This window comes from Scyliorhinus torazame, chromosome 6 (genome assembly GCF_047496885.1).
Source record: "Scyliorhinus torazame isolate Kashiwa2021f chromosome 6, sScyTor2.1, whole genome shotgun sequence".
In the NCBI taxonomy this organism is placed as follows: Eukaryota; Metazoa; Chordata; class Chondrichthyes; order Carcharhiniformes; family Scyliorhinidae; genus Scyliorhinus; species Scyliorhinus torazame.
In genome coordinates this window covers 162,493,578-162,515,090 of record NC_092712.1, presented here as the reverse complement: position 1 = coordinate 162,515,090, position 21,513 = coordinate 162,493,578, and the positions used below count along the sequence as shown (strand labels likewise).

At 47.6% G+C, this 21,513-nt stretch overlaps 1 protein-coding gene across 2 annotated transcripts in view; it reads right to left on the bottom strand.

The window, feature by feature from the left end:
* The window catches only part of LOC140425113 (papilin-like), a 201,384-nt gene that overhangs the window by 8,548 nt on the left and 171,323 nt on the right, over positions 1-21,513 (bottom strand). The window contains exon 11 of one of the 2 annotated variants that reach the window (XM_072509025.1): positions 1,932-3,425. The exons of the other annotated variant lie outside the window; for it this stretch is intronic. The gene's annotated coding sequence lies outside the window, so the exon portion shown is untranslated. Of the gene's footprint in view, positions 1-1,931; positions 3,426-21,513 lie in introns of those variants that run through there. 2 annotated transcript variants of the gene reach the window in all.

Below are 21,513 nucleotides of genomic sequence, written 5' to 3'. Positions count from 1 at the left end.
TCGAAACATGAAAATCAGTTAAAATTGGCAGACACAAAGGGACAGTTGGAGGAGATGGATGAGGATAATGAGACAGAGCGTCATAGCCGGAGACGTGGTGGGTACCTATTTAAATATGCCCAAGCATTGCCAAGGTTTGACGAGAAGGAGGTAGAAGCTTTTTTCATTTCATTTGAGAAGGTAGCTAAACAAATGCAATGGCCACAAGACACGTGGGTATTACTGATTTAAACAAAGCTGGTAGGTAGGGCGAGTGAAGTGATTGCATCACAACCGGAGGAGGTATCTGGAACGTATGAGGACGTGAAGACATCCATCTTAAGTGCATATGAGCTAGTGCCTGAAGTTTACAGACAAAGGATTAGAAATGTAAGGAAAGAATTTGGTCAAACATACATGGGGAGTTTGAAAGGCTCAAACAGAGTAATTTTGATGGGTGGATAAGGGCTTTGAAAATAGACCAAACGTATGAAGCTCTCAGAAATTATACTTTTGGAGGAGTTTAAAAATTCAATTCCTGTTGTAGTGAGAACTCATGTGGAAGAACAGAGGGTTAAAACTGTGAGATTAGCAGCAGAAATGGCAGATGATTATGAATTAGTTCATAAATCAAAGATTGGTTTCCGACATCAGTTTCAGCTGGTGAGGGATAGAAACTGGGGACATGAGAAATACTCAGGTGGTAATGGTAAAGGTGATCTGATGGGAGACAATAATGAGAGTGTACCTCAGATTTAAAAAAAATCCTGGAGGGTGGAAAAGAAATGAAAAGTTTCAGATGTTTTCATTGTAATAAACTAGGCCATGTAAAGTTACAGTGTTGGTGGTTGAATAAAAGCACTGGGAAGGCTGATGTGGTAAAACAGGATACGACAGTGGGATTTGTTAGAGTGGTAAAGGAAAGCCCAAGGGAAGCGAAGGAGGTGCAAACGATTGTACAGCCTGATCAAGAAGTAATTGTTAAGAAGGTGCCAGATGTCTTTAAAGAATTTACTTGTATGGGTAAAGTTTACTCATGTGTATCAGGAGGAGCCGGGAAAGAAGTCACAATTTTAAGAGATACAGGGGCTAGTCAATCTTTAATGGTAAGAGATGAGGAATTATGTAGTTTGGGAAGAATGTTGCCCGGAAAGGTGGTGATATGTGGAATTCAGGGTGAGAAGAGTAGCGTTCCATTATATAAGGTAAGGTTGGAAAGTCCAATGAAGAGCGGTGAAGTGGTAGTAGGAGTAATCGATAAACTATCTTGTCCAGGAATACAGTTTATCTTGGGTAATGATATAGCTGGATCGCAGGTGGGTGTGATGCCTACTGTGGTTGATAAGCCAGTGGAAAATCAGACAACTGAAGGGTGAATATCCTGGGATTTTTCCGGATTGTGTAGTAACAAGGTCGCAAAGTCACAGGTTAAGACAAGAGGAGACATCAAAGAGTGAAGATGAAGTTGAAGTGCAAATATCAGAAACTATTTTTGATCAGATGGTTGAAAAAGAACAAGAACAGGTGGAGGATGAGGCGGATATTTTTAGTTCAGGAAAATTGGCGGAGATACAACAGAAAGATGTAGAAATAAAATGGATATATCAGAAAGCGTATACGGAAGAGAAATCTGAGAGTATACCAGAGTGTTATTACCATAAAAGTGATGTCTTGATGAGAAAATGGAGACCTGTACATATGCAGGCGGATGAAAAGTGGACAGAAGTTCATCAAGTAGTATTGCCGGTAGGGTATAGAAAAGAGGTGTTGCGAGTTGCACATGAGGTACCAGTGGGAGGTGTTGCTAACTTTGTCTGTTTCTTAATTTGGCTCCGTTTAATTATGTTTGCTCAAGAGTCGCCAGGTATCCTTCGACACCGCCACAAGGTTCAGCACCAAATACTGATCAATGACTCGATACACCAGTTAGTAAGTTCAAAAGCAATGCTCATTTATTTACACAGTCAAATCTACTCATGCACAAACTCTACAAACCACTATTACTAAAGCCTGTATTTTGCTTCGGGTGCCCACTCAGTCAGAGGAACAATGGCCGTTGCTCGGTTCTGAGGCTGCTGGGTTGAGCTGTTTACAGGATAGCAACTAGGAGTGTCTATCTCATAGCGGCGTTGGCTGGGAACTTACTTGGTCTGATGCAGCTGCTAGGCTGGTCTCTCTCTTCGCTGAGAGCCAAAGCCAAAGGAGAAGATTCTCCCTTGGGGAAAATCCTTTATATTAAAAAGGGCTTTGCGCACTTTTGGGCGGGCCTTAAACTTGGCCTCAACTAATTGGGTCTTTCCCCAATCATTCATATCGATCTTCCTCCAATAGAGGGGTGGTTCCCGGATCGCTGGGCGTGTCCTAGGTGACTGTTGGTCTGCTTTGTTTTAGTCTTTTCTGGCGCCGGGGTGTCTGCCTTAACATCGTGAATCTAAATGTTTCCCTTTTGTCCCCGGAGATGGCTCATTAGTATGTAGATTGTTGGGCAGTTTCTGTCCTGCCTGAGAGCTTAAGGTTCTAATCAACAGACAGAGCTTGCATCTGTTTGATTCTTAGTATTGTCCAATTTTCCCTGCATTCTTTGCGAGTGTCCATTTTGTAATCGGGACGTGGCCATCCCAGATGGCTACACACCCTCCTTGTGATCCTCAACGCGAAGCATGAAGGATCACACTACTACGTCGTCTTCATCCTCTGACCAAACGGGACACACATACTTAGGCTCTACACTGTCCTATCCTATGCAACACAATTTTACCTAAACCATTTTAAATACTTTCATTATCATAAAACTCTATGGGGCGTTATGTCATTAATACATGCATTACAGAAAAATAAAAGCTGGAACCTCTAACTATTCTCAATAAACTATCCTCATTCAAACAATCCAAAAATACAAACAATCCAAAAATAATCTGTACATCTTAAACCTGCACAAAATACCAGCACAAAGTTTATCTGGCCTGGCAGTCGGGCACGGAGGTTTACATCTCTTTATTCCACAGAATACATAAAGAATGCATTTTAATCCGTCCCAATGGGTTCGGGGGTCTGGTGAAATCCGAAAATGGGGGACCTAAACCTGTATACCGGGGTGCGAGAGTGATGTGCTCTCTTTCGCCATTTTCTAACTCTAAACGTTTGCACGACACTGCAAAGTATCGCCAGCACTAAGAGTGCTTCAACTACATATGAGAGTGAGTACCCAGTGATAAACGTATCACACCAGGTCGGGGTATTTATAGCTGTCGCTGGGCTAGTTATCTCGGAGTTCCGTGTATTGCAGGGGTGGGAATCATTTACGGTTTGTGTGGTAGGGGTCAGGGGGGTGGTGTCCGTGCGCAACTGAAGGGATCCGGCTAAGATCCATGTGAACATAAAGGCTGTCTTCATCTTTGTCGGTCTACTTCTTTGTCTTCCTCTAGGGTTCCTGGGTTTCCGGAGTTCTGTGAACACAAGCATAATTTCTGTTATTAGCTTGCTTAAGATCTCGTATGTCTGTCTGTCTGTCCTTTATTGCCAATTTCCCTTCCTAATTGGTCACCATCTGTGACTCCTCATTTTTTAAAAAACCGAATATTTGGACTAGACATCTAAGAAAATACTGCCGTACTGTGAGCCGTCTCGCAGCCTGTGTGATTTACCATCCCAGTGTTTGAGGATGTAAATAGCATAGGGAAGCAACCCAAGGATTGCCAAAACCAAACAAAAGAATTTCGAACGTAATGAGCCAAAATGGGGTGCGTATGGGCCGCGGCGGGTAAGAAATGGGTGGAATCCCCGGGTAGGACGGTGATCAATGCTTTTTGTGCTCTACCCGAGCGTAGCTGACCAGAGGGTGGGTCCTCAGGCAGGGCGGGGACCAATGCCGTTTCTCCACTGTCTGAGCAACCGGCAAGAACGGGTAAGAATGTGGTCGGCGTGGGGGGCTGCCTCTTGAATTAGGAGAGTAACTATGGGTCGTGTTCTGTCGACAAACTAGTTCCTCTGAACTATTGTCTGGGGACAAACTTGTTTCATGAACAGGTTTCTGCGGACAAACTAGTTCCATTAACAGCCAGGAGTGGTGACATGAAAACTTTCGAGTTTACGAACAACAGTTAACGTTAAGACTAACGAACAAACATTCAACAAACATGGTGCAGGTTCCATCAGAAAGGACACCGTATCTCTCCATCGGTTCCTTTTTACCATCATCTGGACACCTCACTGCTCAATAGCGAACAGGGTCGCAAAGGGATTTGTTTGGTGGGAGTCAGACTCTAAGTCATCATCTTCTCCCAGCTGCCAAACTCTTGACTGTAGTAACCGTGCTAAAGATGCTTGGGGCGAATTGGGGTCCATCTCATCATTCCGGGTGAGCCTGAGTGAATTGTCTCGGTGCCAGAATCGTGTGTCGAGGTTGGAGCTACTATGCTTCAATCCGTAATGGTCGGGCGGTGGGTCTGGGTCAGGGGCTTTGATATAAGTGATCTCAAATGGGTCAGTAGAATCATGCTCGGATTCGCTGGGAGTGGGGCCTCGTACAGGGGTATAGTCATAACGTGGTGTGCTGCAGCTATCGTCAACGTGATCGCTATCACTTTCGCTGTCGCTGCTGGTTGAGGGAAGGGAGAGGTGGAGTCGTGCCTCTGGGGGCGGAGTTGAAATCATGTCGGAGGACGGGCTGGACTGGGTGGGGGAGGGTGGGAATACGACATCTGTGGGCGGGGCGTGCTCATCTGCTGCTGCGAGCAGGATGTGGTGTGTGTGGTTATTCTGTGAGCCTTAAGCCTTGAGCTGGTTTATATGAAACCACGCAGACTTACCATTGGGATAGGTTTTTTTGTATACTGAGGGGCTGACTTTGTCCGAAATGGAGTACGGTCCGGAAAATTTTGGGGAGAGGAATGAACTCGGGTTGTAAAGGGAAAGCAGAAAAAACAAAAAAGAGTGGCTAAGTTAAATATTGGTCCTTTAGAGGATGAGAAGGGAGATTTAATAATGGGAGATGAGGAAATGGCTGAGGAACTGAACAGGTTTTTTGGGTTGGTCTTCACAGTGGAAGACACAAATAACATGCCAGTGACTGATAGAAATTAGGCTATGACAGGTGAGGACCTTGAGACGATTGTTATCAACAAGGAGAGAGTGATGGGCAAGCTAATGGGCTAAAGGTAGACAAGTCTCCTGGCCCTGATGGAATGCATCCCAGAGTGCTAAAAGAGATGGCTAGGGAAATTGCAAATGCACTAGTGATAATTTACCAAAATTCACTAGACTCTGGGGTGCTCCCGGCGGATTGGAAATTAGCAAACGTGACACCACTGTTTAAAAAAGGAGGTAGGCAGAAAGCGGGTAATTATAGGCTAGTGAGCTTAACTTTGATAGTAGGGAAGATGCTGGAATCTAACATCAAGGAAGAAATAGCGAGGCATCTGGATGGAAATTGTCCCATTGGGCAGACACAGCATGGGTTCATAAAGGGCAGGTCGTGCCTAACTAATTTAATGGAATTTTTTGAGGACATTACCAGTGTGGTAGATAACAGGGAGCCAATGGATGTGGTATATCTGGATTTCCAGAAAGTCTTTGACAAGGTGCCACACAAAAGGTTGCTGCATAAGATAAAGATGCATGACATTAAGGGGAAAGTAGTAGCATGGATGCAGGATTGGTTAATTAATAGAAAGCAAAGAGTGGGGATTAATGGGTGTTTCTCTGGTTGGCAATCAGTTGCTAGTGGTGTCCCTCAGGGATCAGTGTTGGGCCCACAACTGTTCACAATTTACATAGATGATTTGGAGTTGGGGACCAAGGGCAATGTGTCCAAGTTTGCAGACGACACTAAAATAAGTAGTAAAGCAAAAAGTGCAGAGGATACTGGAAGTCTGCAGAGGGATTTGGATAGGCTAAGTGAATGGGCTAGGGTCTGGCAGATGGAATACAATGTTGACAAATGTGAGGTTATCCATTTTGGTAGGAATAACAGCAAAAGGGATTATTATTTAAATGATAAAATATTAAAACGTGCTGCTGTGCAGAGAGACCTGGGTGTGCTTGTGCATGAGTCGCAGAAAGTTGGTTTACAGGTGCAACAGGTGATTAAGAAGGCAAATGGAATTTTGTCCTTCATTGCTAGAGGGATGGAGTTTAAGACTAGGGAGGTTATGTTGCAATTGTATAAGGTGTTAGTGAGGCCACACCTGGAGGATTGTGTTCAGTTTTGGTCTCCTTACTTGAGAAAGGACGTGCTGGCACTGGAGGGTGTGCAGTGGAGATTCACTAGGTTAATCCCAGAGCTGAAGGGGTTGGATTACGAGGTGAGGTTGAGTAGACTAGGACTGTACTCGTTGGAATTTAGAAGGATGAGGGGGGATCTTATAGAAACATATAAAATTATGAAGGGAATAGATAGGATGGATGCGGGCAGGTTGTTTCCACTGGCGGGTGAAAGCAGAACTAGGGGGCACAACCTCAAAGGGGAAGTAGATTTAGGACTGAGTTTAGGAGGAACTTCTTCACCCAAAGGGTTGTGAATCTATGGAATTCCTTGCCCAGTGAAGCTCCTTCATTAAATGTTTTTAAGATAAAGATAGATAGTTTTTTGAAGAATAAAGGGATTAAGGGTTATGGTTTTCGGGCCGGAAAGTGGAGATGAGTGCACAAAAGATCAGTCATGATCTCATTGAATGGTGGAGCAGGCGCGAGGGGCCAGATGGCCTACTCCTGCTTCTAGTTCTTATGTTCTTATGTTCTTATAACTTGTTGCCCTACTGTAAACTAAATGGCGTGTACTGTTTTGTCGAAACAAGCCTTGCTCTGTTTCTTCCTCATTCCAAGTCTCACTGCTGCTGTGAGTTGGGCTGCCTTTATGTTTTGTATCAGATGTTTAACCGCATTTTCATGCGTGAGGGCTGTAACTGCGGGGCTGGCCAAATCCAGTCCTAATAAATACTCAGTGCCTTTCATGGGGCGTCCGGTCATGAGGGTGTGGGGGGTGTAACCTGTGGACGTGGATACCGTGTTTCTTAAAAACATTAAAGCAAATGGGAGTACTGAATCCCAGGTGCTATTATTCTGCTGTACCATTTTCCTGAGTGTGGCTTTCAATGTCCTATTCATTCATTCTACAATACCACTTGACTGGGGGCGGTATGCGATATGGAACTTTTGTCTAATGCCGAAAATCGTGAGGACGTTTTTCATTACACGTCCGGTGAAATGGGAGCCTTGATCGGACTCTATACTGCGAGGGAGGCCCCATCTTGTAAAGATGTGTTGTGCTAATATTTTAGCCGTTGTCTTGGCCGTATTAGTTCGCGATGGAAATGCTTCCACCCATTTTGTGAAGGTGTCTATGACCACCAACACATACATGTAACCATTTCTGCACGTGGTTAGGGGTCCTATATAATCTATCTGGAGATTTGTCCAGGGTCCATTAACGGGGCGGATATGACTAAGTTGAGCCTTTTTAGCATATCTGTCCGGATTGTTCTGGGCACAGATTAAGCAATTCTCAATGTAGTGCGTTACATCGGTTTTTAAATCAGGCCACCAACAAAGCGGTCTGAGGTGGGCTAGGGTGGGTTCAATTCCTTGGTGTCCATGATTGTCATGGAACTGACAAATGATCTGGTTCCTGGCTGGGAACTATATAAATGCCATCCTTTAAAATCACACCGTCATGTGTGGTTATTGCGTTTTTGTATTTATCATATGGGGCTGGGAAGGTTCCCTTTAAAACTTCGCTGAGTTTCTCGTCCTCTTTCTGGGCCTTCGCTAAATCCTGAATGTTGGTCTGTGAGACCTGAACTGCGTGTACTGGGGTGCTTTTGGGGGGGTTCCAAAAATAACCATGCTGTAGTCTGCCTTCGCTAGGGCGTCTGCTTTAACGTTACCAGGGGGGGAAGAACGGTGATGACTGTGAACCTTAATTATTCCGTATTTCCTATCCTTCGCTGTCTATAAGATATGGCGGAGTAATGGGGCTGAGGGTAGGGGTTTACCGTCCGCGGAAACAAATCCTCTTGTTTCCGAGAGTGGTAGGAACTCTATCAAACTATTGCAGACATACAAGCTGTCTGAATAGATGTCTGCTGGGGTCGGGAATGAGTCTCGGTGGTCGACAATATATGCAATCGCTGCCAGCTCTGCTGCCTGCGAGCCTAAGTGTCCTGGCAACTTTAATGAAATTTCATCTAGGGCGTGTACCTACGCGTCCTCTACCTATATACCGCACCCGGTAATTCTCTTTCCATGTAACAATGTGGAGGAGCCATCCACATAAATCCTCAGGGGTGCGCACGTGTCTGTGGGCTGGGGTCTCTGGGGTGTACGACCTGTTTTCCTGGGGGGTGTTTGGGGAATAAATGGGCCTGTGTTCTGTTTAGTGGTGATGATCTCATTCATGAGGGGTGCCTGCATACTGCAAATTATCGGCAAGGAAGGTGTGGGTTTTGGTTCTCTTTACCTTGATTTCCCATCCCTGCAAAAGAAGGGTCCAACGGGCTGCATGGATTTAGCTGACTGTGCCATTTTTAAGTCGGCCATCTAACAATAGCTGTGTCGGTGTGTGTTCTGTGAGGATGGTGATGGGGTTGAGTCCTGTAATGTAGGCGAAGTATTGTACTGCCCAAAAAATTGCGAGCAGGTGCCTTTCACAGGCAGAAAATCCTTGCTCTACAGGGTCTAACATGCGTGAGGCGTATGCTGCGGGGGGGTAATTGGTTATGGCGTTCCTTGAGGAGCACGGCCGAAAGGGTTCGGTCGGTGCTTGCAACTTCGATTGCGTAAGGGGAAAGTGGATCTGTGCTGAGTGCTCTTTTTAAAGTGTCCACGGCATCTGTATGCTGCGGAAGCTGATTTGTTATGTTGTAGGTGTAACATAAGCGGCTTCCTTGTGGTGCACTTGACAAAGGAAGGTTCAGACGTGGAGATAACTTCAACACGTTTATTAAACTATTTACAGTTCTATTACTCTGGTTCGACACGGCTGTTAATCCTACTATAGCTACCCAGATTGACTAACCAGTTGCTGCAATCCACGTGGTGGGTGTAGTATTGAATCAACCCTGTGTCTGTTCTCACTGACTGTCTCCACTGGAAAGAGGCAGATCATGTGTGTGGTGTCCTTTATATATGGGTTGGTGTAATGCCCCCCTGTGGTCGTGTCACCTCCTTGTGTATCGTGAATGTCTATTGGTCGTGTCCTATCTACTTGATCTATTGGTTCAGTGTGTGTGTGTGTGATGTCACTGGTGCTCCCTCGCGTGTCTACCTAGCCTACATGTATTTACATTGATGCACATCGCCACAGAAGCCATTCCCAAGGTGCCTGCTTCTTGAGAAGGTCGGATAGGGGCGCTGCTTAAGTGGCGAAACCATCAATATGGTTTCGGCAGTAGCCAACCAGTCCTAAAAATGACTGGAGGGCTGAGACATTGTGGGGAAGGGGCAATTTGAGGATCAAGTCAATTCTCTTTTGCTCGATCTCGCGTTTACCATGAGTGATCACTGTTCCTAAGTAAATCGCTTTTTCTTTCAAAATCTGGGCCTTCTTGGGGTTGACCTTACAACCAATTTATTTTAGGAGTGTTAAGAGTTCGGCGAGAAGCAAAATGTGCTCCCCCTTTGTGTCTGTCTGTCGTAACAAGTCGTCTGCATACTGGACCAGACAATCAGGGCGGGAAAATTTTGCGAAACCATTTGCCAGCTGTCGGTGGAAAATGGAGGGGGAGTTGTGGAAGCCTTGTGGAAGGCATGTCCATGTGTACTGTTGCCCTTGGAATGTAAAGGCGAATTAGTACTGGCACGCTTTAATCAATGGAATGGACCAAAAGCCATTACTAATATCCAAAAAAACAACATTTTGACTGGAGTCCCTGTTTGACCATGGTCTCGGGACTCATGGCTACGGTGGGGGCTGCTGCTGGAGTTACTTTGTTCAGTTCCCGGTAATCAATGGTCAGTCGCCATGATCCATCCGGTTTCCTGATGGGCCAAATTGGTGCATTGTTTGTGGAGGCCACTGATCTGAGTACGCCTTGATCCATCAAACTCTCTATTACTTTGGAGATTTCACCCTCTGCTTCCTGCGGAAATCCGTACTGCTTCTGGCGTTTAGGGTCGGGATCTGTAATGTTCACAAAGCCAGTCAAACTGCCACAGTCGTGCTTGTGCTGTGCAAATGCTGCTTTATGTTCCTGCAGGACTGCCCTAACCTGCTTGTCTGCACTAATGGCTTGAGGGTCGAACCAGAAGTCTCCTACTGAGCTAATCCTGTTTACATACTCTCTTACTGTGAGCGTGGTGGGGGCTCGTGCTGCCTTTGCCATTTTCCAAACACACTTGTTAACTGGGTCGAAAGAAAGGTTATGGGAGCTCATGAAATCGATCCCAAGGATATGTTCTGCTGTCTGGGGCAGATCAACTAAAACTACGGGGTGCTTAGTTGTGATGTTACCTATCTGTATTGCTACAGGGGCTGTGATGTGTTGTAAATGGCCTGTAAAACCGCTGAGTGTGATGGTGTCTGTTGTGGGCCACGTGTCTCGCTGGAACATCGTGGAGGAATTGAGTGTGGTGCGGGACCCGCCTGTGTCCCAAAGAAATTCTACGGGTTGTCCCCCGACTTTGCCTGCTACTAACGGTCTACCGGACTTGTCCCAAAGGGTGTCGCAGACCCAAGTTGGGGAGCTCAAACATCGTCAGTCGGTGCCGTTCATGTCTGCATTCTCTGAACAGGCGCTAACGCTATGAATCAGCTTTGCCCTATTCCTGTTTAGGGTGCCTGTCTGTTGGTTTCTCTGCTGCTTCTGGGGCGCGTTGCACTCTCGTGCAAAGTGTCCTAGCGGTCCACAGTTGTAACATTCCTGAGCTTGGGCTGGGGTTGGCTGTTCCTGCCCTCATTTACCCATGCGGAGTTCTGGTGTGCTTTAGCTGGGTTCATCTCTGCCTGCTCTTCATCGGGTGTTATAAATGCGGTTTTGCCTGCAATTGATTGCTCCCAAGCGCGGGACAATCTCTTCAAAACCCATTTTTCATTGTGGGCCTCATCTGAGGGGTCATAATTTGCGCGAGCTTTTCGTCCTGCTTCTGTGGCGTGGGAGACTAGAATTCGGGCCCATTTGGCCATATTATCTGGGGACAAATGGGCGCGGGCGAACTCTCCAAAAACTGCAGTGAAGTGAATCCACAAACGGCCAGCAAAAGCTGTGGAGTGCTCTGTCTTCTTTTGCCAACACTTATTTAGGCCTTCTATGTGGTCTCCTCTGTTAAAGCCGATCGCATCAAGGATCGCTGTGTGCATCTCTTGGAGTGTGCCTCCTCCTACATTCTGTGGGTCGGGAAGGGCTGCCGCGACTGAAGGGTCGAGGCTTAAAACTGTGAGCTTCACTTGCTCCTTCTCATCCAGGCCGTACATGGTTGGCTGTTGTTTGACTTTCGCGAAAATTTGGTGGGGGTCTGAAGTGGGAAGGCACGGTGTAATTTTTCCACACGCGTCCCGTAATTTGGTCACGGTTAATGGGGTTGTGTAAAGGAAGTCTGCTTCTCCTTCTCCTGCGGCCCTGCAGTGTGTGGTTACAGGGTTCATGGGGGGGGGGGGGTGTTCTGCCTGTTCCTTTGGGGGTTGGGGCGCTTTCCTTTCCTGGGGTTTTTCCAGTGTACATGTCCCATGTACGTATCTATGGGCAGTCTCGTTCAATTCCTGCCAATTGGGGCCGTTTTCTTGATCTAATTGGAGTCCGAATGTACTTTGAAATCCATTTTGAACGGAAAGCAGAGATTGCAATTCTGCGATTTGCTTCCGGCACTTTGCGTGGTCAACAGAGCTCTGCCTTTGTTCCATTGTGGAAGTATGGAGTGCTCGTAGGGCTGCTTTTAAATCATTGCACTGTTTCTGCAATTTCTCAACTTGCTGTTCTGTTTCTTGTCTTACCAAGACCACATGTTGCTTGTCCTGGTAGCCTTAAATTGCGTCTGAAAACTGTTCAAATGCACGAGACAAGACTGATGTGCCCACTTGGCATCATCCACCTCTCTGTCCCTTGCTGCAACTGCTGATAAAGTGGTGATGTAAACATGGGTACAGCTTCCGCTAATTTCCGGCCTACAAAACTCCCAACAGTTTTACGCAACAAAATCTCTCAGGTTTACCTTATATTCCTGTTAGTACGCGTGCATTAACACACTTCCGAATCACAGAGGCTTGATTAGTACTGTTCTTACCCTTGTGGTTTTTCTGTTTCCAATTGGATTCTCAATTCAAATTTTGGGTGTTAGGCCACTTCTAGGTCGAGTCCCGTCAGATGTCGCCAGTAAATGTTGCTAACTTTGGCTGTTTCTTAATTTGGCTCTGTTTAATTACGTTTGCTCAAGAGTCGCCAGGTATCTTTCGACACCGCCACTAGGTTCAGAACCGAATACTGATCAATGACTCGATACACCAGTTAGTAAGTTCAAAAGCAATGCTCAGTCAAATCTACTCATGCATAAACTCTACAAACTAAACTACACTATTACTAAAGCCTATACTTAGCTTCGGGTGCCCACTCAGTCAGAGGAACAATGGGCGTTGCTCGGTTCTGAGGCTACTGGGTTGAGCTGTTTACAGGATAGCAACTAGGAGCGTCTATCTCATAGCGTGCGTTGATTTGGAACTTACTTGGTCTGGTGTAGCTGCTAGGGTGGTCTCTCTCTTCGCTGAGAGCCAAAGCCAAAGGAGAAGATTCTCCCTTGGGGAATACCTTTTATACTAAAAAGGGCTTCGTGCGCTTTTGGGCGGGCCTTGAACTTGGCCTCAGTAATTGGGTCTTTCCCCAATCATTCGTATCAATCTTCCTCCAATTGAGGGGTGGTTCCCTGATCGCTGGGCATGTCCTAGGTGACTGTTGGTCTGCTTTGTTTTAGTCTCTTCTGGCACCGGGGTGTCTGCCTTAACATTGTGTATCTAAATGTTTCCCTTTTGTCCCCGGAGATGGCTTTTAGCTGTAATATTACGTACTGGAATGGCCTCTGGAAACCTCGTAGACACATCCATTATAGTCAAAAGATATTGAGAAATGTATGTAGATTGTTGGGCAGTTTCTGTCCTGTCTGAGAGCTTAAGGTTCTAATCAACAGACAGAGCTTGCACCTGCTTGTTTTTTAGTATTGTCCAATTTTCCCTGCATTCATTGCGAGTGTCCATTTTGTAATCGGGACGTGGCCATCCCAGATGGCTACATAGGTCATTTGGGAATAAGGAAAAGTCAAGCGAAAATCCAGAAACATTTTATTGGCCTGGACTACATAAAGATGTAGTTAAATTTTGTCAATCATGTCACACATGTCAAGTGATAGGGAAACCTCAAGCAGTGATAAAACCAGCACCCTTAATACCCATTCCCGCATTTGAGGAACCTTTTACAAAGGTCCTAATTGATTGTGTAGGACCACTTCCTAAAACAAAAAGTGGGAATCAATATCTTTTGACTATAATGGATGTGTCTACGAGGTTTCCAGAGGCCATTCCAGTACGTAATATTACAGCTAAAAGGATTGTGGAGGAGTTACTTAAATTCTTTACTAGATATGGACTACCCACAGAAACTCAATCGGATCAAGGATCAAATTTTACTTCAAAGTTATTCAAAGAAGTTATGGATAGCTTGGGAATAAAACAATTTAAATCAACTGCGTACCATCCAGAATCGCAGGGAGCGTTAGAAAGGTGGCATCAGACATTAAAGACAATGTTGAGGGCGTATTGTCAAGATTATCCAGAGGATTGGGATAAAGGAATCCCATTCGTACTGTTTGCAAATAGGGATGCACCTAATGAGTCTACCAAATTTAGCCCTTTTGAACTAATTTTTGGTCATGAGGTAAGAGGACCACTTAAATTGATTGAGGAAAAATTGGTGGGTGAGAAATCGGAAATTACATTATTGGATTATGTGTCAACTTTAGGGAATGATTAAATAGAGCAGGTGAATTGGCTAGACAACATTTGAAAGTTGCACAAAGTGTGATGAAACGGGTAGCGGACAAGAAATCCAAAGTTCGTAGTTTTGCCAGTGGGGATAAAGTTTTAGTGTTTTTACCAGTGGTAGGAGAGCCTTTAAAAGCTAGGTTTTGTGGACCGTATCAGATTGAAAGGAAATTAAGTGAGGCGAATTATGTGGTAAAAACACCAGATAGAAGTAAGACTCACCGAGTGTGTCATGCAACTATGCTTAAAAGGTACTTTGAAAGGGAAGGAGAGAAAAAGGAGGTTTTAATGATTCTAACTCAAAGTGACAAACCAAATCCAGGTGACTGTGAATTTGACATACCTCAAATTAAATTGGAAAATGAGGATGTTCTTAAAAATTGGGATGAATTGTTAAGTTACCTTCCAGAGGAAAAACGAACTGACCTGAAAGAGTTATTGCTATCACATGGGCAAGTTTGTAGAGATAAATTGGGAAGTACTAAAATGGCTATACATGATGTAGATGTGGGAAATGCTGTTCCTAACAAACAACATCCATATAGACTTAATCCTTTAAAATTGGCACAGGTTAATGGAGAGATTGAGAGTATGCTTAAAAATGGCATAATTGAAGTGGGTTGCAGCCAATGGAGCTCACCCATAGTGATGGTACCTAAACCAGACGGTACCTAACGGTTGTGTGTGGACTATCGGAAGGTGAATGCAGTTACAAGAACTGCATTCCCACGTTTGAAGGATTGCATTGAGAAATTGGGACAATCTACTTTTATTTTCAACTTCCAGACATGGAAAGAACATTTTAAACATCGTATGGTGTTCTTCTTCGATCAACTTCAGGCGGCGGGTTTGGTGATGAACCTAGCCGTAAGTGAATTTGGAGAAGCCCAAATCACTTTCCTTGAGGAGTTTCCGATACCCTCAAGACAAAAAAATGCGATTTCTTAGCATGAGTGGATTTGATCGAACATTTGTGCAAAGGTTTTGCAGCATGATTACTCCACTGATGGACTTGCTGAAGAAACGTCAAAAATTTCAATGGACAGCGGACTTTCAACAGGGATTTGACTGCCTGAAAGCTGTGGTAATCAATGTTCCTGTATTGGAGAATTATAAGGGGGTCTGTGGTCAGATTGAACTAAAGTATCTGATTCTAAAGAGAAATTCCGAGGAGTAAAGGAATGGATGGATCGTGCAGAGACTTTCTTGCTCAAAGAGACTGTCAATCGAGAAGGATTTCGGTTGGAGGAAGAAGAACGGGAAAGATGGACTATATTATTATACCTGTTTGCATGTGTTGTTTTTTTTTGTCAAACGAAAATGTATTTTACTGTGCATTTCTTAGTGGATGGTGCAAAAGTGAAAAATGAAACCATCTTGAAGTTGATTGGTTTTTTTTTCTTGGTGGGTGGTGTCATGTGAGAGTGCCTTTAAGAAATGGATGTTTAAGCAATGTATCTTTATGAAATGCAGTGATGTCAGAGTGTGGGTGGAGCTGGTCTTCATATCAGCCATTTTGAAGTTTTTTAGTTTCAGTTTTGGGAGAGAGCAGCTAAAAGGTGTCTGGCTGGTTTGCTGTGAGATGCTTGAAAGGAGAAAGCCAGTTTGAGGAGAAAGCTAGGAGTGTCTGTTTGTTTTGCTGAGAGCTGTTTGAAAGGAAAAAGCCAGTCCTGAGAAAGCATTTTGAGAAGTGCCTGTGTCGGGCTGTGTGCTGCATGAAAACGTGCTGGGACTGCAGGCTGCTATATCTTTCCCATCCAACAGAAAATATATGTTAACTATAACCTTACGTTGCTGTTTTTGTGAAGGTGAAGTCTTTTGGGATGTTTGAAGGAACATTTTGAGGGATTATTTAGTGTTGTGTTATTTTCGGGGTTATCTTTGAAGTAAGAGGTGTTAAGAGATCCAATGTTTATTTAAAAGGTTAATTTGAGTTCATGGAATAAACATTGTTTTGTTTATAAAAACCAAGTGTCCATAATTATAATACCACACCTGGGGAACAAGCCGTGTGCTTCAAAAGCAACAATCCATTAAAGGGGAGGGTGGTTGAAAAGGAGAGACTGGTCCCGGTGAGCTGCACGTGGAGGAGGAGTGGGGATCGCTCAGAAACGGCCTGAAAGTCGGAGCATGGAGAGGATCACAAGAACAAAATAAGATTTTTTAAATTCAACCTTCCTTGTTCCTCTCCTGCAAATTTAAAAAAAAAAAAAAACTTTTTTAAAGGGAAAAAAACTTTCAAAAAACAAATCCCTTTTTATAAAAAAAAAATCGTTTTTAAAAGGAGAAGCCCCCTCCCCCTTTTTTTTTTCTTTGGGGGGAACAAAAAAAAGAATTTCTTTTTCGCACCAAAACCCAGGAAAAAAAGAAAAGGCACAGACAGAAATATGCCTGCAAATAATAAATTGGGGGGACGCGAGATGGAAGAAGGAACAGCAGCGAAGGCGAAGGAAAAAAGCAGGAGCTGCGGGCGTGCAGGCAGACGACCCCACGGGGCGAGGTGGAGGTTCAGGCGAATCAGGATCAGGAAGCGGAAAAGCTGGCCAGCCGAACAGCGGAGCAGGAACAGGACGCGGCGACCATCCCCCCCCCCCCCCACCGCACAGGGGGAGGAATGGAGAAGCGTGCTGAAAACGGAAATAAACGCCATAAAGGAGGAGATAAAAACAGAGATAAACACCATGAGGGAAGCACTCAGGAGGGAGCTCCACACAATGATGAAGGAGATGCTGGCGGAGACAACAGAAAAAATGCAGCGAACCATCAACGGCCTGTAAAGGAAGGTGGAGGTGCAGGAGAAAACTATTCAGGAGTTGGAGAGGGCTGCCTCGGACCAGAGCGACAGGATGGTAACTCAGAAAACCGAGATGAAAAGGCTGGTAACGACCCAGGGTAGCCTAAGAGGGACCAGGAAAATAGGTCCAGACGGCAGAATGTTAAAATTGTGTGTCTACCAGAGGGGATGGAGGGCAGAGACCCAACAGGCTACGTCACCCAAATGCTGGGCAAGCTAGTGGGAACGGAGAAGTTTCCAAGCCCCCGAGAAATCGACAGGGCGCACAGGTCGCTCTGACCCAGGCCCAAAGCCGGGGAGCAGCCCAGAGTGATTATCGTGAAGCTGCACAGGTTCCAAGCCAGGGAAAAAAATCCTAAAGTGGGCCCGGCAGATGAAAGCGAGCACATGGGAAGGGAAGACCATAAGGTTGTACCAGAATATTGGGGCGAACCTAGCCAAAAGAAGGGCTGAATTCAACAGGGCTGTTGTACCCTCAATAACGACGCTTAGAGAGTAAACGGTAAAGAAGGCTTTAATAAGCTAAGAACTAGCCTGGTGCCGAGACGGGTACTAACTGGGTGCTGCCCACAAGGCGGCCCCTTATAAATGACTCCCAGGTGGGCAGAGCCAGAGGCGGAGACCCCCAGGGTTCTAAGCCAGGTCTTAAAGGTAACATCACCTTACATGTTGATAAGGGTACAGTAAAACAGTAACCGTTCATCACATTCACCCCCTGTTTTTAAAAAATGTCCGGCAGGGGTGAAGCGCCATCATAAGTCCATTCATCTCGGCGGCCTGATCGCCCTTATCGACCTTGTCAGCTCGGGCGGTGGTGTGGCGGTCCCGGGCATCTTAGTTGAGGGTACGTCCGGGAGCACGGTGGTCGGAGCCTTGATCCGGGTCGGGATAGGGGATCGGGGCGCAGGGGAATTAGTTGGGGCTGGGGGTAGCGGCGCCGGCGGGGTGTGTAGAGGGGGGGTGCTAGGGGGCGCGCGTGGTAGGTGCCCACCAACGGGGAGTGGGGCCGGGAGGGGGGTGTGTTGTAGTGGGTGCCGGATCCTGCAGGGGAGCTGCGAGGGAGGAGGAGTCTGTAGTGGGGGAACCAGCGGGTGCCAGATCCCGGAGGGAAACCGTATCTTGCCTGCCGTCGGGGTACTCGACGTAGGCGTAACTGGGGTTTGCGTATAGTAATCGGACTTTCTCGACCAGGAGGTCCGTTTTATGGCTCCCTTTGTGCCTCCGGAGAAGAACAGGTCCCGGAGCCGTCAGCCAAGGTGGAAGTGAGACCCCGGAGGTAGACTTCCTGGGGAAGATAAACAATCGGTTGTGAGGGGTCTCATTCGTGGAGCGAACTAATGTAGTGTATGGCGTCGGGTAGGACCTCCTGCCAGAGGGTGGTTGGGAGACTTCTCGACCGTAGGGCTAGAAGGACAGCCTTCCAAACTGTCGCGTTCTCCCTCTCCACCTGCCCATTTCCCCGTGGGTTATAACTGGTCGTCCTGCTCAGGCGATGCCTTTGCTGAACAGATACTGACGCAGTTCATCGCTCATGAACGATGTACCCCGGTCGCTGTGGATATAAGCGGGGAAGCCGAACAGGGTGAAGATGCTGTGCAGTGCCTTTATCAGGGTGGCAGAGGTCATGTTGGGGCAGGGAATGGGGATTGGGAATCAGGAGAACTCATTGATAACGGTGAGGAAGTAGGCATTGCGGTTGGTGGACGGAGGGGGCCCTTGAAGTCCACGCTTAGTCGCTCAAAGGGCCCCAAGGCCTTCACGAGCCGAGCCTTGTCTGGCCGGTAGAAGTGCGGTTTACACTCTGCACAGATCTGGCAGGCCCTGGTCATGGCCTTGACCTCCTCGGTTGAGTAAGGACTTGATAAAGTGGGCAAGCCGGGTAACCCCCGGGTGGCAGAGGTCATCGTGGATGGCTTGCAGGCGGTCCTCCTGCGCATTGGCGCACGTGTCGCGGGACAGGGCATCTGGGGGCTCGTTGAGCTCCCCTGGACAATACTTGATATCGTACGCGTAGGTGGAGAGTTCAATCCTCCACCTCAAAATGTTATCGTCTTTTATTTTGCCCCGTTGTGCGTAGCCGAATATAAAGGAGACCGCCCATTGGTCGGTGACGAGGGTGAACCTCCTACCGGCTAGGTAGTGCCTCCAGTGCCGTACAGCCTCCACAATGGCTTGTGCCTCATTCTCGAGTGCCGAATCTCGGAGGCGGTGAGGGTTTGGGAGAAGAACGCTACTGGTCTGCCTGCCTGGTTGAGGGTAGCAGCCAGGGCGATGTCTGACGCATCGCTCTCTACCTGGAAGGGGATAGTTTTGTCCACCGCGTGCATGGCGGCCTTGGTGATATTGGCCTTGATGCGGTTGAAGGCCAATCGAGCCTCCACCGATGGGGGAAATATCGTGGTCTTTATGAGTGGGCGGGCTTTGTCCACATATTGGGGGACCCACTGGGCGTAATAGGAAAAGAGCCCCAAGCACTGTTTGAGGGCCTTGAGGCTGCAGGGAAGGGGGAGTTCCTTTAGGGGGTGCATGCGGTCGGGGTCGGGACCTAGGACTCCGTTTTCCACGACATAGTCGAGGATGGCTAGCCGGGTAGTGTGGAAAACACATTTTTCCTCGTTATAAGTCAGGTTGAGGGCTCGGGCGGTCTGGAGGAACTTTGAGGTTTGCGTCATGGTCCTGCTGGTCAAGGCCGCAGATGGTGACATTGTCCAAGTACGGGTATGTAGCCCGCAAACCGTACTGGTCCACCATTTGGTCCATCGCCCTTTGGAAGACGGAGACCCCATTTGCGACGCCGAAGGGGACCCTGAGGAAGTGGAAGAACCGGCCGGCTGCTTCGAAGGCAGCATAGGGGCAGTCTTTCGGTCGGATGGGGCGCTGGTGGTAGGCGGATTTGAGATCAACCGTGGAAAATACTTGGTATTGGGCGATCCGATTTACCATTTCTGCTATGCAAGGGAGGGGGTACGCATTGAGCTGCGTGAAGCGGTTTATGGTCTGGCTATAATCCATGACCATCCGTTTCTTATCCCCGGACCGGACTACCACCACTTGTGCTTTCCAGGGGCTGTTGCCAATCTCGATGACCCCCTCTCCCAGTAAACGCTGGACCTCTGACTTGATAAATGTCATGTCTTGGGCACTGTACCGCCGGCTCCTGGTGGCGACGAGCTTACAGTAGGGAGTGAGGTTCGTGAATAGAGAGGGGGGTGCGACTTTCAGTGGCGCAAGGCAGCATACCGTGATGGGGGGGGGCAAGGGTCCGCTGAACTTCAGTGTCAGGCTTCGGTGGCTGCACTGGAAATTCAGTCCTGGAGGTCGGGGGGCGCAGAGCTGCGGGAGGATATAAAGTTTGAAACGGGTGTATTTGGCGCCCTGGATCGTGAGATCCGCGATACAGTACCCCTTGATTTGTACAGAGTGGGACCCGGATGCGAGGGCTAAGGTTTGGGACACGGGATGGGTGTGCAAGGAGCTGGGCCTTACCATTTCTGGATGATTAAAGCTCTCCGTGCTCCCGGAGTCGAAGAGGCATAAAGTGTCGCGCCCGTTGACTTGGACCTTTATCATCGAGTTCTGCAGATGTTTTGGCCGAGTTTGGTCGAGGGTGATCGCTCCCACTCGCGGGTAGTCTGAGTCCTCAGCCGAGTCGGACTCGTAAAATGGCCGCCGCCGTCGGTCGCACGTGTTGGGTCGAGAAGATGGCCGCCGACAAGATGGCCGCTCCCATGATTCGCATGAGGCGGATGACACGTCAGAAGCCGGCATGTCGGGTCAGTGCGCAGCCGCATTGCGAGGCCTCCGGGCCTGAGAGCCTGATTTTTGGGCTGGCTGTTCTTTGTTTTTCTGGCCCCTGGGCCTGGCCAGGCAGACCCTCACAAAATGGCCCTTCTTCCCACAGTCGCTGCAGATAGCGAAGCGGGCTGGGCAGCGTGGGCGTGGATGCAGTCCCAACCTGCGAAGTAGCACGGTGTGCCCCCAGGATGAGCGGGTCGCCGCGCGGTGCAGGCCCATAACGTGGCTGAGTCTGAGGAAGTCCGAGGGGGGCTCGCAGAGTCCGCGGGGTATGTGCCCAAATTATGTTGGGCTACCGCCAGCGAGCGTTAGCGTGTCTTGGAGGTCTTTTGCCCCATTTTCGAGTAGCCGCTGCCGGACGTAGGTCGAGCGGATGCTGGACACGAACACGTCTCTGATGTGCAGGTTCATATGAGTTTCCCCTGTCACATCCTGATGGTCACAGTCCCTGCCAAGCACGGTGAGTTTTTCAACCAATTTATCTAGCGATTTCCCCCAAGCTTAGCCGGCAGGTAGAGAGCAGGTGCCTGGCATGTACGTCGTTGATGGGTGTGACGAACTGCTTGCGGAGTAACTCGACCTCCTCTTCATAAGTAGTCGCCTTTTCGAGCGTGGCGGAGATTCTGTGACTCACCCGGGCGTGGAGTGGGCGCAGCTTGCGTGGCCCCAGGATGGGAGTCTCTGAGGAGTCCAGGTAGGCCGTGAAACATCGGAGCCAGTATTAAAAAATTTATTTTGCCTCCGGTGTCCGTGCTTCCAGGTTGAGCTTCTCTGGTTTTAGGCCTGCGTCCATCCTGATGTAGTTAAGCTTATTAAATTGTTGTACCATCAATAACGACGCTTAGAGAGTAAACGGTAAAGAAGGCTTTAATAAGTTAAGAACTAGCCTGGTGCCGAGACGGGGGCTAACTGGGTGCCGCCCACAAGGCGGCCCCTTATATACGACTCCCAGGTGGGCGGAGGCGGAGTCCCCAAGGGTTCCAAGCCC